General features: G+C 47.5%; 1 pseudogene; it reads left to right on the top strand.

Moving 5' to 3' along the window:
- The first annotated feature begins 201 nt into the window (after nucleotides 1–201).
- Nucleotides 202–1,558, top strand: LOC119302633 (annotated as a pseudogene).
- Nucleotides 1,559–12,416: the final 10,858 nt, after the last annotated feature.

Raw genomic sequence — 12,416 nt, 5'->3', positions numbered from 1 at the left:
GGTATAAAACCTGCGCTACTACTAAGTAAGTAGCTATAGCACAGGTAATACCCCCATGCTATTACTAAGTGTGTCCACTACCAACCTGGCCCGATCCTCTCCCAACCCACCACTCTCTCTCTCTCTCTCTAATCCCTAAAAAAACTCTCTCACAGACTCACAATTCCTTGGTCCACCCCACCCCGGCTCATCTCCCCACGATCTCCTCGCCGCCGCCACCACCCATGCTGGCCGGGCACCGGCCGCGCGCAACACTCCCCCAAGCTCCCACCTTCCTCCGCTCCGATCCCCATGGAAGCCACCTCTGCCACCTCCCTCACGCGGACCCTTGCCTCCTCGCCGCTCGCCCGCGGCTCCGCCGTAGCCATGTGTGCGTGGCCGTGGCGCCAAAGCAGCGGAGGAGGGGTAGGGCGGTGCTTGCCGCGGCGGCCTCGAGCCATACGTTCCTCCTCCTCTTCCGCGCCACGGTACGTGTCTACTCGCCTCCTTCTTCCTCTTCCTCCCTGTACCACCAGTCGCTGTTGGTCAGCTCTCCAGTTGATCTCGCCATGATCTGTCGCAGTAGGAGTTCGATCTTGACCGTATCGAACCGAAGTAGAGCTATTTTAGGTGTGTGATGGCTCTCCAATGGCGCCGGTCGGGTGATGCAGGAGGTTCCTATAGCTGGGCTGGCTGGCATCGCTTATCTGCTCTGCTCCAAGGCTAAGAGGCATGCATTTACTGCAGTGTCAGGAGTTCGGGTTGCATATTGCAGAAAGCCAGGGTAAGGTTCCTAGATTCGAAAACGTCACCTTACGTATTGTAGAAGGAACACACACCTTTGATGCTCTGTCAGAAAACAAGAGAAATAAATGAAATGCTAGTGCTCTGTCTTTCCTGGGTTGTTTTTGACAGTGTGGAGTAGAAACATTAAGCTTAAAGTTTATTACGTAGTATAAGTGATGGTGATGGTGATGGGCTCAATGTAGTTGGGCATGAGCAATAGGGGATCAGGTGGATAATACTGGGGCCGTGGTTTTTAGTGCATACCAGGGCTAACATTTTGAACAGCACTTATAATTCATGCCACTAAATACATCATTATTAGTATGCACTTGCTTGCTGTAAGTTCGATTGATTTGTTTTCCGAATCAAAGGTTGGAAGGAAAGGTTACGCTGGTTACCGGTGGTGCTACTGGCAACTACGTGGTGCCGTTGGACGCCGCGCCGTCAGGGATCACGCGCCCGCTCGTCGAAATCCTGCGCGACCTCAACAAGCGCGCCCCAGAGGCCATCGTGCTCCCCGCCACCCGCCGCGCCTCCGCTTCCGACCCCGTCATCCCATGGTACCTCTCTCTCCCTCTCTGCTCCGATTCCCCATTCCCGTGTCGTGCTAGCTCGAGATCCAGTCGAATGCATGAGCCGTCGGAGGAACCTATTCTGCAGAGTCTTCAAAAGAACAGTAGGCCAAGTTCACATATCGGAGAGGGGAGGAACCGAGTTTAGTGATCAGTGCCCAAATGGATCTTGTTTCACCTACTGCATCAAAGTCCTTGTTCAGAGTGGTGGCTTTCTCCCACGGAAAAGGGAAATAAACGGAACGATTGCGGCTTTCTCACCTGAAAGACATAAATCTGGTGGTTGTCAGGTGATCTAATGACCAAGTTCAGGATCCTTCAATGTAATGCTATTTGCCACCGTTTAATTTCGTCCAGAGTTTATCTATGGTACCTTTGTAAACACACTTGAACTTATTGTGTCTAGCAGCTTGAGAAGCTTGCTTAACTCTACATTTTACATTTCTCGACACTTTTTGTCCTTTTTATTCCTGCAAAAGTTTCCCCAGATACCTTCCGCATTGACTATATTTTGGCCGGTGTGATTATCATTCTAGGTCCGCTGCTGTTATGTTGGTCACTTCTCGTGGCCCTTGCTTTCGTAGACAATTAGTAGTGGACAACGCATATCCAAATGTAGCCCTTCAGTGTGATCAAGTCGTCTATTGACAATTGTTCCAGCAACCTGATCGCTCATTTAGCTGGCCCCTACTGTCCTTGTTGTTAAGCGTCAGGCTGGCCCTCTTCGGGGCCGTGATCGAACTCTGAACCCGTTTCTATACCCAGCTAGGGTACATCCAATGGTGTTTTGTGTCGATCCAGCTAAGAGGATTTCGTCAGCCTCGCATGAATCGTGGTTGGCAAACCGTCAAACAGTTTTTGGGGGTTTCGGCAAGGGTCGACCGCACCGAAGGGTCTGCCTATAACAAATGTAATAGTAGGAAGTGTCGTGGAATTAACACGTCACATGTCCTTAGTGTCAGGACTTAGTCGCGAGGCCAATGCATCTATGTGGTAGCTTGAAAGGGGTTGATCGGGTCGAGAGACGCAACACACAAGACGAGGATTTAGACAGCTTCGAGCCCCGGGAAACATCGTCCAGTAATAACCCTACACGCTGTTTGTGGCTAGGTCTCATTATGCTCATGAGAAGAGTCGCCGTAAGCCGGCTCACCCTTGTGTCTAGCCCTAGATATTGTTTCTTGTTTCTTGTCCCTCGTTTCGGGAGCCCTGCCCCTCCTTATATAAGTTAGAGGGGCGGGTTACATGTAGAGTCCTAGTAGGACTAGCCTATCTTGTACTACAAGCCGGATACAAGTCCGGGTCTTGATTCCTTGTAAGGGAGATACTCCTCACGCCTTTCCTCTTAAGCCGACCTATCATAACGTAAGCCGGCCTTCTGGGCCTTGAGCCTCCTGGGCCCCTGGGTCTCGTTGCTCCTTTGATCCGCTTGCCAGGTCACCCATAATTCGCCAGGATCGGGCGGGTCACTTAGTGTATCATCCAGTCAGGGCGGGTCATTAATGAGTCGCCATGTCCGGCCAGGTTATACTTCCGGCCGAGTTACACCGCGGGGTATATCCCCGGCAGGAAGGGTATGACTATAACAAATGTAATGCGTGTGCGATTCCCCATTTGCTGAATTCTAAAACTGCTCACATATGGTTTGTGATCTGAGTGGGTCGATTGATTTGATGTTAATTTGTTTGCTTCACTCTGTTTATTTATGGCTATTACTTGTTATGAGTCGTGCACCTACACTTGGTGTGACTGCTGTGTACAAATGGAGAAATTCCTTCTTTTGATGAAACCTTTTCAGATCACCGAAGACTTCTCGACAAGTTGGTGTTGTATGGCCTGGTTGAGCTCAAGGTTAACGGAGACGGCAATTGTCAGGTCTACCTACCGGATTCAGTTTTCTGTTTACTTTTTCAGAATAGTATATTTAGTATCATTATTACAGACCTGCTCTACAAGTACTTATCTCTTTCTGGATCTTCCTTTTAAGCAGTTTCGGGCATTGTCCGATCAATTTTACCAAACTCCTGAACACCATAGATTTCTGCGGCAATAGGTGGTCAATCAGGTTAGTATTGTGAATTCAGGCATTCCATCCCCTCTCATAGTAAATTCAGTTTTATTTTAACACAGACCCCATTGCATAAACACCGGTGCAGCACAGCCGTATGTACAAGAAGCAGAGCGCATCAGTTCATGCTCGAGCCCCGAAGAAGGTAGCAATGTTTGGGTTTCCTCAAGGATGTTTGACACTATTTACAGTATGTTAAATGCAGACAATGTTGTTGATTTATGAGAATTATTTATTTACCTAGTGGATCCCTAATTGTATATCTGTCCCTATCAATGCAAATGCTGAGCCATGTTCCACTTTTATTGCTCTACATTATATTTTAACTGCCTGAAGGGGTTAGTATGCCCCTTATCTTTTTCACTGATTGGCTTTTTCATCGACATGCACCACATTATTTTTCCGTGTCATTCTTCTGAAGAATCTGAAGTTTCCGAACCTCTGTTGGTAATGCTGCAGGGTTCTGGTGGCTATGCCGACGGCCATCGAGAGGTTCATGGACTGGATGGTGTCGTGGTTGCCGATGTATGGAGAGGCGAAGCTGCTGCTCGTCTTCTACCTCTGGCTCCCCAGCACACGGGTAAGCAACCTGAGCCCGAGAGATGATCAACATTTTAGATAGACTTGATTCGGTATGTGGCCAATTCTGAATCTGAATCTTAATGGTGTTCGGGTTTCAGGGTGCGGGGCACGTGTACGATGGCTTCCTCCATCCGCTGGTGGCGTGGCACGAGGCCGACATCGACCGGAGCCTGCTTGAGCTGAGGGCTAGGGAGAGGGACGTGACGGCGTCACAACTCAAGGCGGCGGCGGTCATCGGTCAAGTGTGGCTCGTCGAGGCTGCCCTCTGTGTTTCGTCGCAGTTGCAGGCCACGAGACCAGGCCGGGAAGGCGCCACGCATTGACGAGTGAGCCAATTTTTGGATCGGACCATAACAACGTGTATTAGTCTCTGACGTCTAGAAGTAGTGGTAAAGTTTTGAATTTGCATGGCAAGAACCATTTACGTAGGTAGCTGACGCGCACAACACTGTGTTTACACTCTTATGTAAAAGATATGAATTATACAAGAGTTATCCTAGATACGGCAATTGTGTGATAGAATGGAATTGATTGATTTTAATTTTTTAAATTTCAAATAAGTTAGTAGTAGCATTGGAAAAAATAGCTCGCTACTAGTATTTAGGATACTAGTAGCGTTGGTATTATAGACACGCTACTACTATTTTGTTAGTAGTAGCGCGGGTATGAAATAGCAGTAGCATGGGTGGCACACGCTACTACTAACAAAGTTAGTAGTAGCGTGGGTTTAACCCACGCTACTACTAACTATTAGCTGTAGCGCGATACTAGTAGTGCGGGTACCCGCACTGCTAGTAGCCATTTTACCCGCGTTGCTAGTAGCCTTTTTCCTAGTAGTGCTTGGGCGGAGCCCTCCGTGGACTCGCGGAGCCGTTACCCTTCGTGGGTTGAAGTCTCCATCAACGTGGATGTACGATAGCACCACCTATCGGAACCATGGGTAAAAAATCACCGTGTCTCCAAATTGCGTTTGAAATCTCCAAACCCTTCCCTTACATTCTTGCAAGTTGCATGCTTTATTTTCCACTGCTCATATACTCTTTGCATGCTTGCTAGAATTGTGTTAAGATTGCTTGACTTGTGCTAAGATTGTTAAAATCTGCCAAAGACTAAAATTGGGAAAATGTTAAGTTTTTATTTGGTCAAGTAGTCTAACCCCCCTCCCTCTAGACTTACTTCTAGATCCTACAGCATCCCTTGCTTCGGATGTGCCAGGATCGCTGGTGCTGCTACGGGCTAACCAGCTTTCCTCTACCATGCAAAAGCGGGTCATTAGTGTAGTTAGGGCTGCCATTGTCCTTGGCTTTTCCTGGCCGAGATGTCTGGCTAGCCACTCGTCCCGAACACTGTAATTGAAAGCTGCTAAGGCTTCAGCGTCCGGACAGTCGACGATTTGGTTCTTCTTAGTGAGAAATCGGTTCCAAAGCTTACAGGCCGACTCTCCGGGTTGTTGGGTTATGTGAGACTTAGATCGTCTGCATCCGGAGGTCGGACATAGGTCCCTTGAAAATTGGCCCAGAAAGTGTCCTCGAGTTCTTCCCAGCTTCCAATGGAATTTTCGGGGAGGCATTTCAGCCAGTGCCGAGCTGGTTCTTTTAGCTTGAGCGGTAGGTATTTGATCGCGTGGAGGTCATCTCCGCGAGCCATGTGGATACGGTGAATAAAGTCCTCTATCTAGACCAAAGGGTCTATCATTCCGCTGTATGCCTCGATATTTATGGGTTTAAACCCTTCTGGAAATTCATGATCCAGCACCTCATCGGTGAAGCACAGGGGGTGTGCAGCACCCCTGTATTTGGTTGTGTCGTCGAGTGGGTCCGACGGTTGTAGTGTTTGGTGTTGGTTCCGAACTGATAAGTGACCGGCATATTTGGTTTGATAGCCATGATCTTGTGCAGGAACACGTTCCCTAGATCCATAAATGGACCTGGTTATGCTAGCCCTTTTGTCCAGGTCTTCACGTAAATCGTGTTTCTAGTCCTGGGTTGCAACCTCCCTTCCATTATGGGGAGGGGTGCGGGTCTGTGTGCAGCGTTGTTAGCCTCTCTGTCTCGACCGCGAGATGGTCGGTCTGGTTGGTCGGCCGCATTGTTATTCGGAGGTATGGGTGCGATAGCCTCATCGTCGAATTCGGGCAGCAATTTAAGTTTGGGATAGCTCTTTGTCTGGCGATTACCACCGTATTTTTCCTCATTGTCGAGCACATCGTTCCATCTATCATTGAGTGTATCCTGTGCAGCTTTAAGTCATTGCTTCTGCTTCTTCAAGCTCCTCGCGGTGGCGATAAGTCTCTGTTGGAGGCGCTCTTGTTCCAAGTGTTTTTCCGGGATGATGAATGCATCATCATCTAGTCTAATCTCCTCTTCGGAGACAGGTTGATAAGTGCTATCTTCAGAATCGCTATAATTAGACAACGGCCCCGGACTGTGTTCGCCGTCTCCTTGCTTGTCCTGCTTCATGGCTGGGTCTGCGGAGTCTTCATTGTCTTCAGCGTCGTCCGGGGTGTTATTTTCTCTTGTGGAGGTATCGCTGTTTTTACCATGGCGTGGTTCAGAGCGGCACCGCTGACGTTGGTGCTTCGACTGCTTCTTAGGAGGCTTATCCTCAACTGGATCCTTTTTATCATCGCCATTGTTTTCTTTGGGTGTATCCACCATGTATATGTCGTATGAGGAGGTGGCAGTCCAGCGCCCTGTGGGCGGTGGTTCCTGTTCCTCTCCGACATGATCGTCCATACCGTTGATGTCTTCGGAGTCGAAATCAAGCATGTCGGTCAGGTCATCGACAGTGGCTATCAAGTGGGTGGTGGGTGGGTGACGAAGTTCTTCGTTGTCTGCTTCCCACACAAGCTAGACATAGTTCGGCCAGGAATCCCCTGACAAGGAGAGGGATTTCAATGAGTTTAACACATCACCCAGGGGTGAGTGTTGGAAGATGTCTGTGGAGCTGAACTCCAAAATCGGCGCCAAGTTAGATTCGATGGGCGCGGATACACGCGGTTTGGAGCCTATTGCCGGAGACGAGCCCGAGGTTCCGATGGTACATGCATCGTTAGAGGGAGGACCTGTGTTCGGATCTAGTGTTGTTGAGTCTACGGTCACCATGGCGGGGTTAAGCCTCCCGTCCTCGGAGGGCGCGATCTGCTCTGGATCTAGGGCCAGAGCGGTTACAGGCACTATCTCCTGAGCGTGGTCCGATGACAGATTTGGGTCATGTTCATCATGGATACATGGTGTAGCTGCCATGTGTTCGAATCCGTCGAAGATCAAGTCTACGCTGATGTGGCTGGTGTAGTTCAAGCCTCCAAACCCGACCTGATGGCCAGGGGCGTAGCTGTCGATCTGCTCTAGTGCGAAGCCATAGAATACGAAGATCTATCCGGGGAGAAAGATCTCACCCTGGACTACGTTGTTGATGATTGAAGGAGCAATCAAGCCTTATGATGACAACGCACTGGAACTCTCAATGAAAGCACCAATGTCGGTGTCAAAACCGGAGGATCTCAGGTACGGGGTCCCGAACTATGCGTCTAAGGCTAATGGTAACAAGAGGCGGGGGACACGATGTTTACCCAGGTTCGGGCCCTCTCTATGGAGGTAATACCCTACTTCCTGCTTGATTGATCTTCATGATATGAGTATTACAATAGTTTATCTACCACGAGATCATAGAGGCTAAACCCTAAAAGCTAGCCTATGATTATGATTGTTTTTCTCCTGAATCGCCAAGCTTGCCTTCCACGCAAAGGAGAGTCCCATCCGGACACGAGATGAAGTCTTCTATATTGTATCTTCATAGCCCAACAATCTGGCCAATGTATATAGTCCGGCTATCTGAGGACCCCTTAATCCAGGACTCCATCACCCATGTCATGCTCAACGGTGTCCCGGGCCCCCCGATCTGGTACTATCGTGGACTACGCCAAGGCGACTCCATCTCCCCGCAGCTCTTCATGCTAGTGGTGTGCACACTTGTACGGCTGATGCGCTGCGGCTCTAGGATGGCATCCTCCAATGGCTCCATCCCCGATGCGCCATCTTGACAATCTCTCTCTACACCGATGACATGATGCTCTTGTGTCACGCCACAACTGATGAGATCTCCGCTGTCAAGGGCATACTGGGCATGTTTGACACGGCTTTTGGACTCCAGGTGAACTACACTAAGAGCTCTGCCACGGTCCTTCACGATGACGATTCTAGTGCCGGACTGATTGAGTTGTTGGGATACCCCGGGGTGGCCCTTACGGTCACCTATCTCGCCATCCCGCTCACCAGTGGTTGTCCCTCCCCGGCCCATCTGCAACCCCTGGTCAATATGGTGGTTGAACGTCTCCCAACCTGGAAGGCATGGTTGATGAATGATCAAGTTGATGTGTTCTTACACATGCATGAACTATCTCACTGGAGGTGTTTTTTGTTGTATACTCACAGAGATATTCTCTTGCATCCAACATACATTATTGGATGCTTTGTCAGTGTAATGCGCAAAGATACATAAATGTAGTATACTATGAAGGCAGTTTAATCATAAGAAAAGATGTGCAAATGCAATGCCTTGAATTTAAAATGTGTGGAAACCAACACATCAACTTTCAATTTAAAATGATGAAATGATACTCGATTGAGAATTCAATGTTATATGAGTCATAGATTTAAGAAATTTTAGAAAAAATGCTAAGCATTGTCAGTGGATCGCATAGTATGGGCCTGTTGAACTTTATGGTTGCAAAAGGGAGTTAACTAATTAATAAGGCCAAAATTATGTTTCTTCACCTAGATTTGCACAAATGGGAAATTATTGGAGGCTTGCCTTTTTGAGGGATTTGGTAATATTAGCTTTTGGGCTGTTCAACTAATCAGCGAAGTAGGAGGACAAGGTGGTCGCTATTACCGATACCATAAATGTTGTCCAGAACATTAGCGGCCTTGACATCTCGAGGCTGGTGAAGCACATGTCAGAGAACTGTGGGATCAACCGCTTTGATGAAGGAAACACTATTAACCCGGCCTAACAAACACTACTAGGAAAATGCTTATAGATAGAAGTTTACCGGTAGCGCGTTTTTATGACCCCATGCTACTAGTATTTACCAGTAGCACTGGGTAGAAAACACGCTACTACTAACATATAACAGCATCGTTTGTTTTCTTGGGCCGCGCTACTGTTACATGGGCCGCAGGGCAGATACAGTAGCCCACTTAGCTATAGCGTTTGTTCTGAAAGGGCGCTACAGCTGGTGGGCTTAGCAGTAGCGCGGTGCTCTAACCAGCGCTACTACTGTAGCAAAAGAAAACCGGCCCGAGCGTCCCTGCACCCCCTCACTCTCACAATCGATCCCCTCCGCCCGACGATGCTGCCGCGGTTACGTTTCGTCCCTGGCCGCCTCACCCCCGTCGACGGTGTCGTGCGCCGCCACCACGCGCGGTCGCCTCTCGCCTCCTCCGACGCTCCAGCCCCGTAAGTCCCCCTCTCGATCTCCTCCTCCTTGCGCGCGCCACACTAGCTAGGCTCCAATCGATTTGCCGCGATGGCTCGCCATGTTTTGGGATTTAGGTATTGCAAGGTGGCTCCGCGCTTCAATGCATGGCTCCAATCGATTTTCCGCGGCGGCTCGCCACTCCCCTTGCTGCCCCTATGCGGCGCTCCGCCCTCTATGGATTAGTATCACATATGGATTAATAGGATTAGTATCACATATGGATTAATAGGATTAGTATCACATATGCATCTGTAGATCCTACTATTAATTAGTATCACATAGGGGAGAGAGTAGAGAGAGGGGTTAGGTGAGAGAAGTAGAGGATTTTGTTGCTCACTGAAACTTAGGAGAGAGTAGAGAGAAGTAGCTAGAGAAGTAGAGGCTTTTAGCACATATAATTGAAACTTGGGTTTCAATTCTTGGCTGCTGCCCCTAGAGGAGTGGTGGCGGCGGCGGGTCCTAGTGTTCTAGGGTTCAGAGAGGGGGCGTCCATGTCGTGCCTTTTCCGGAGAGGAGCCACGGGCGGCGTCGGTTGCCGTGTGCCGTTTCATGAACGCCTCCATACGCTCAAGTTTGTCGATGGTGGTCGTAGGATCGGCTCCCCTTCTGAAATGGTGCCATGGGAGCTTTCGAGATATGCTCCTAGAGCCCTGGTGTCGTCTAGCTCTGATATGATGACAACGGTTGAGGGTTCACCATAGTGCTCGACCGTAGAATCATGAGCATTTTTTAGCTCTGATATGACAACAATGGTTGAGGGTTTCAATTCTTGGCTACTGCCACTAGCTTCTTTGTTGCCACTAGCTTCTTTGTTGGACTGAACTTTATGTTTACTTTTTAGTTGTTATTTTTCTTGCCATGTGAACTCTAGCTATGAAAACTTTATGTTTACTTTTTGGATCGTTAATCCTTTAATCCTATTGCTTTAGGGAAATGGCGCCACCACCACCACCACCATGTCGACTTGCAAGTCAAGGTGCGCCAGTAGCCTTGAAACTGGCACGCTGTTTGGCATCTACTTCGAGTCTGGTTTTCTCCATGCAGCGGTAATAAATTATATGAAACTAGTAATTACTATTTTGTTTTTAGTGTTATTGGCATTAATGCATCGTGTATATATCATTTTGCTTATTGTATACAGATCGTCCCATGCAATGTGAGGTCAGAATTCAACAATCTATCTGGAGACTCTGTGACCTTTGAGGCTCCTGGGGGCCCCTACACTATGGAGATCGAGAAAGGACGAAAGATGATGCGGGTGGGAGGAGATGGATGGGTCCGTTTCATCGGCAACATGCGTATCACCGGTGGTGAGTTGATCAGCTTCTCCTTCAGAGCTGAAAGACCCAAGCTGGCCGTGATTTATGTCAACAAAGAAGAAGATTATGAGGATGATGAGGATGATGATGACCCACTCGGTGATGCCATTGTAGCTCAAATAATGAACTTGAGCGAGGAGGAGGTGTGCAACCTATGGGACATCATTCTGCCACGTGCTGACCTCGTCGGGGTGCCATTCATGACCCGCCTGACAAGTACCATGGTTGATCGGCATATCATGGTATGTTGCATTTACTGTAGTTTTTAGAGTAATTTGATGATATGCTTTATTCTTATACTTAGTGTAGAGTCCGATGATTTATATGCTTAGTGAATCTTATATGCTTTATTGTTATAATTTAGTGTAGAGTCTGATGATATATGTGCTTAGTGAATCTTATATGCTTAGTGAATCCTATATGCTTAATGAATCTTATATGCTTAGTGAATCTTATATGCTTTATTGTTATACTTGGTGTAGAGTCCGATGATATATATTCTTAGTGAATCTTATATTCTTAGTGAATCTTATATGCTTAGTGAATCTTATATGCTTAGTGAATCTTATATGCTTTATTGTTATACTTAGTGTAGAGTCCGATGATATATATACTTAGTGAATCTTGTATGCTTTATTGTTATACTTTAGTGTAGAGTCCGATAATATATATGCTTAGTGAATCTTATATGCTTAGTGAATCTTATATGCTTTATTGTTATACTTAGTGTAGAGTCCGATGATATATATACTTAGTGAATCTTATATGCTTTATTGTTATACTTTAGTGTAGAGTCCGATGATATATATATGCTTAGTGAATCTTATATGCTTAGTGAATCTTATATGCTTCGTGTCACGCCCAATATGCTACCCTATCCAAAAGGAACTCGAAGGTCCCACCAAGGATAGACCCGCATATTGAAACGCTTTTGCAAGGTGGATATCATTACATCAACATTACATAATATATAGGGATACATACATAAGGCATACAATGCCACATGAATACAACATCACATCATACATAAGAGCAACATCCGACTACGGATGAAACACAAACAGAAACTCAAACGACATCCACCCTGCTAGCCCAGGCTGCCGACCGGGAACCTATCCCCTGATCGAAGCAGAAGCAAAAGAAGAACTCCAACACAAGCAAACATCGCTCTCGCGTCATGATCATCGCAAAACATGTACCTGCAACTGTTGTTGTAGTAATCTATGAGCCACGAGGACTCAGCAATCTCATTACCATGGGTATCATGACTAGCAAAGCTTAAAGGGAAAGGAAGGGGTAAAGTGGTGAGGTTGCAACAGCGACTAAGCATATATGGTGGCTAACATATGCAAATAAGAGCGAGAAAAGAACAAGCGGAACGGTCGTGAAGCTAGCAATGATCAAGAAGTGATCCTGAACTCCTACTTACGTCAATCATAACCCAAAACCGTGTTCACTTCCCGGACTCCGCCGAAAAGAGACCATCACGGATACACACACGGTTGATGCATTTTAATTCGGATCTGGTGTCAATTTATCTACAACCGGACATTAACAAATTCCCATCTACCCATAACCACGGGCACGGCTTTCGAAAGATAATACCCTGCAGGGGTGTCTCAACTTAT

This window comes from Triticum dicoccoides, chromosome 1B (assembly GCF_002162155.2).
Source record: "Triticum dicoccoides isolate Atlit2015 ecotype Zavitan chromosome 1B, WEW_v2.0, whole genome shotgun sequence".
In the NCBI taxonomy this organism is placed as follows: domain Eukaryota; kingdom Viridiplantae; phylum Streptophyta; class Magnoliopsida; order Poales; family Poaceae; genus Triticum; species Triticum dicoccoides.
Note: the sequence above shows the minus strand (reverse complement) of the source record. Positions and strands in the feature narration are given on the sequence as shown.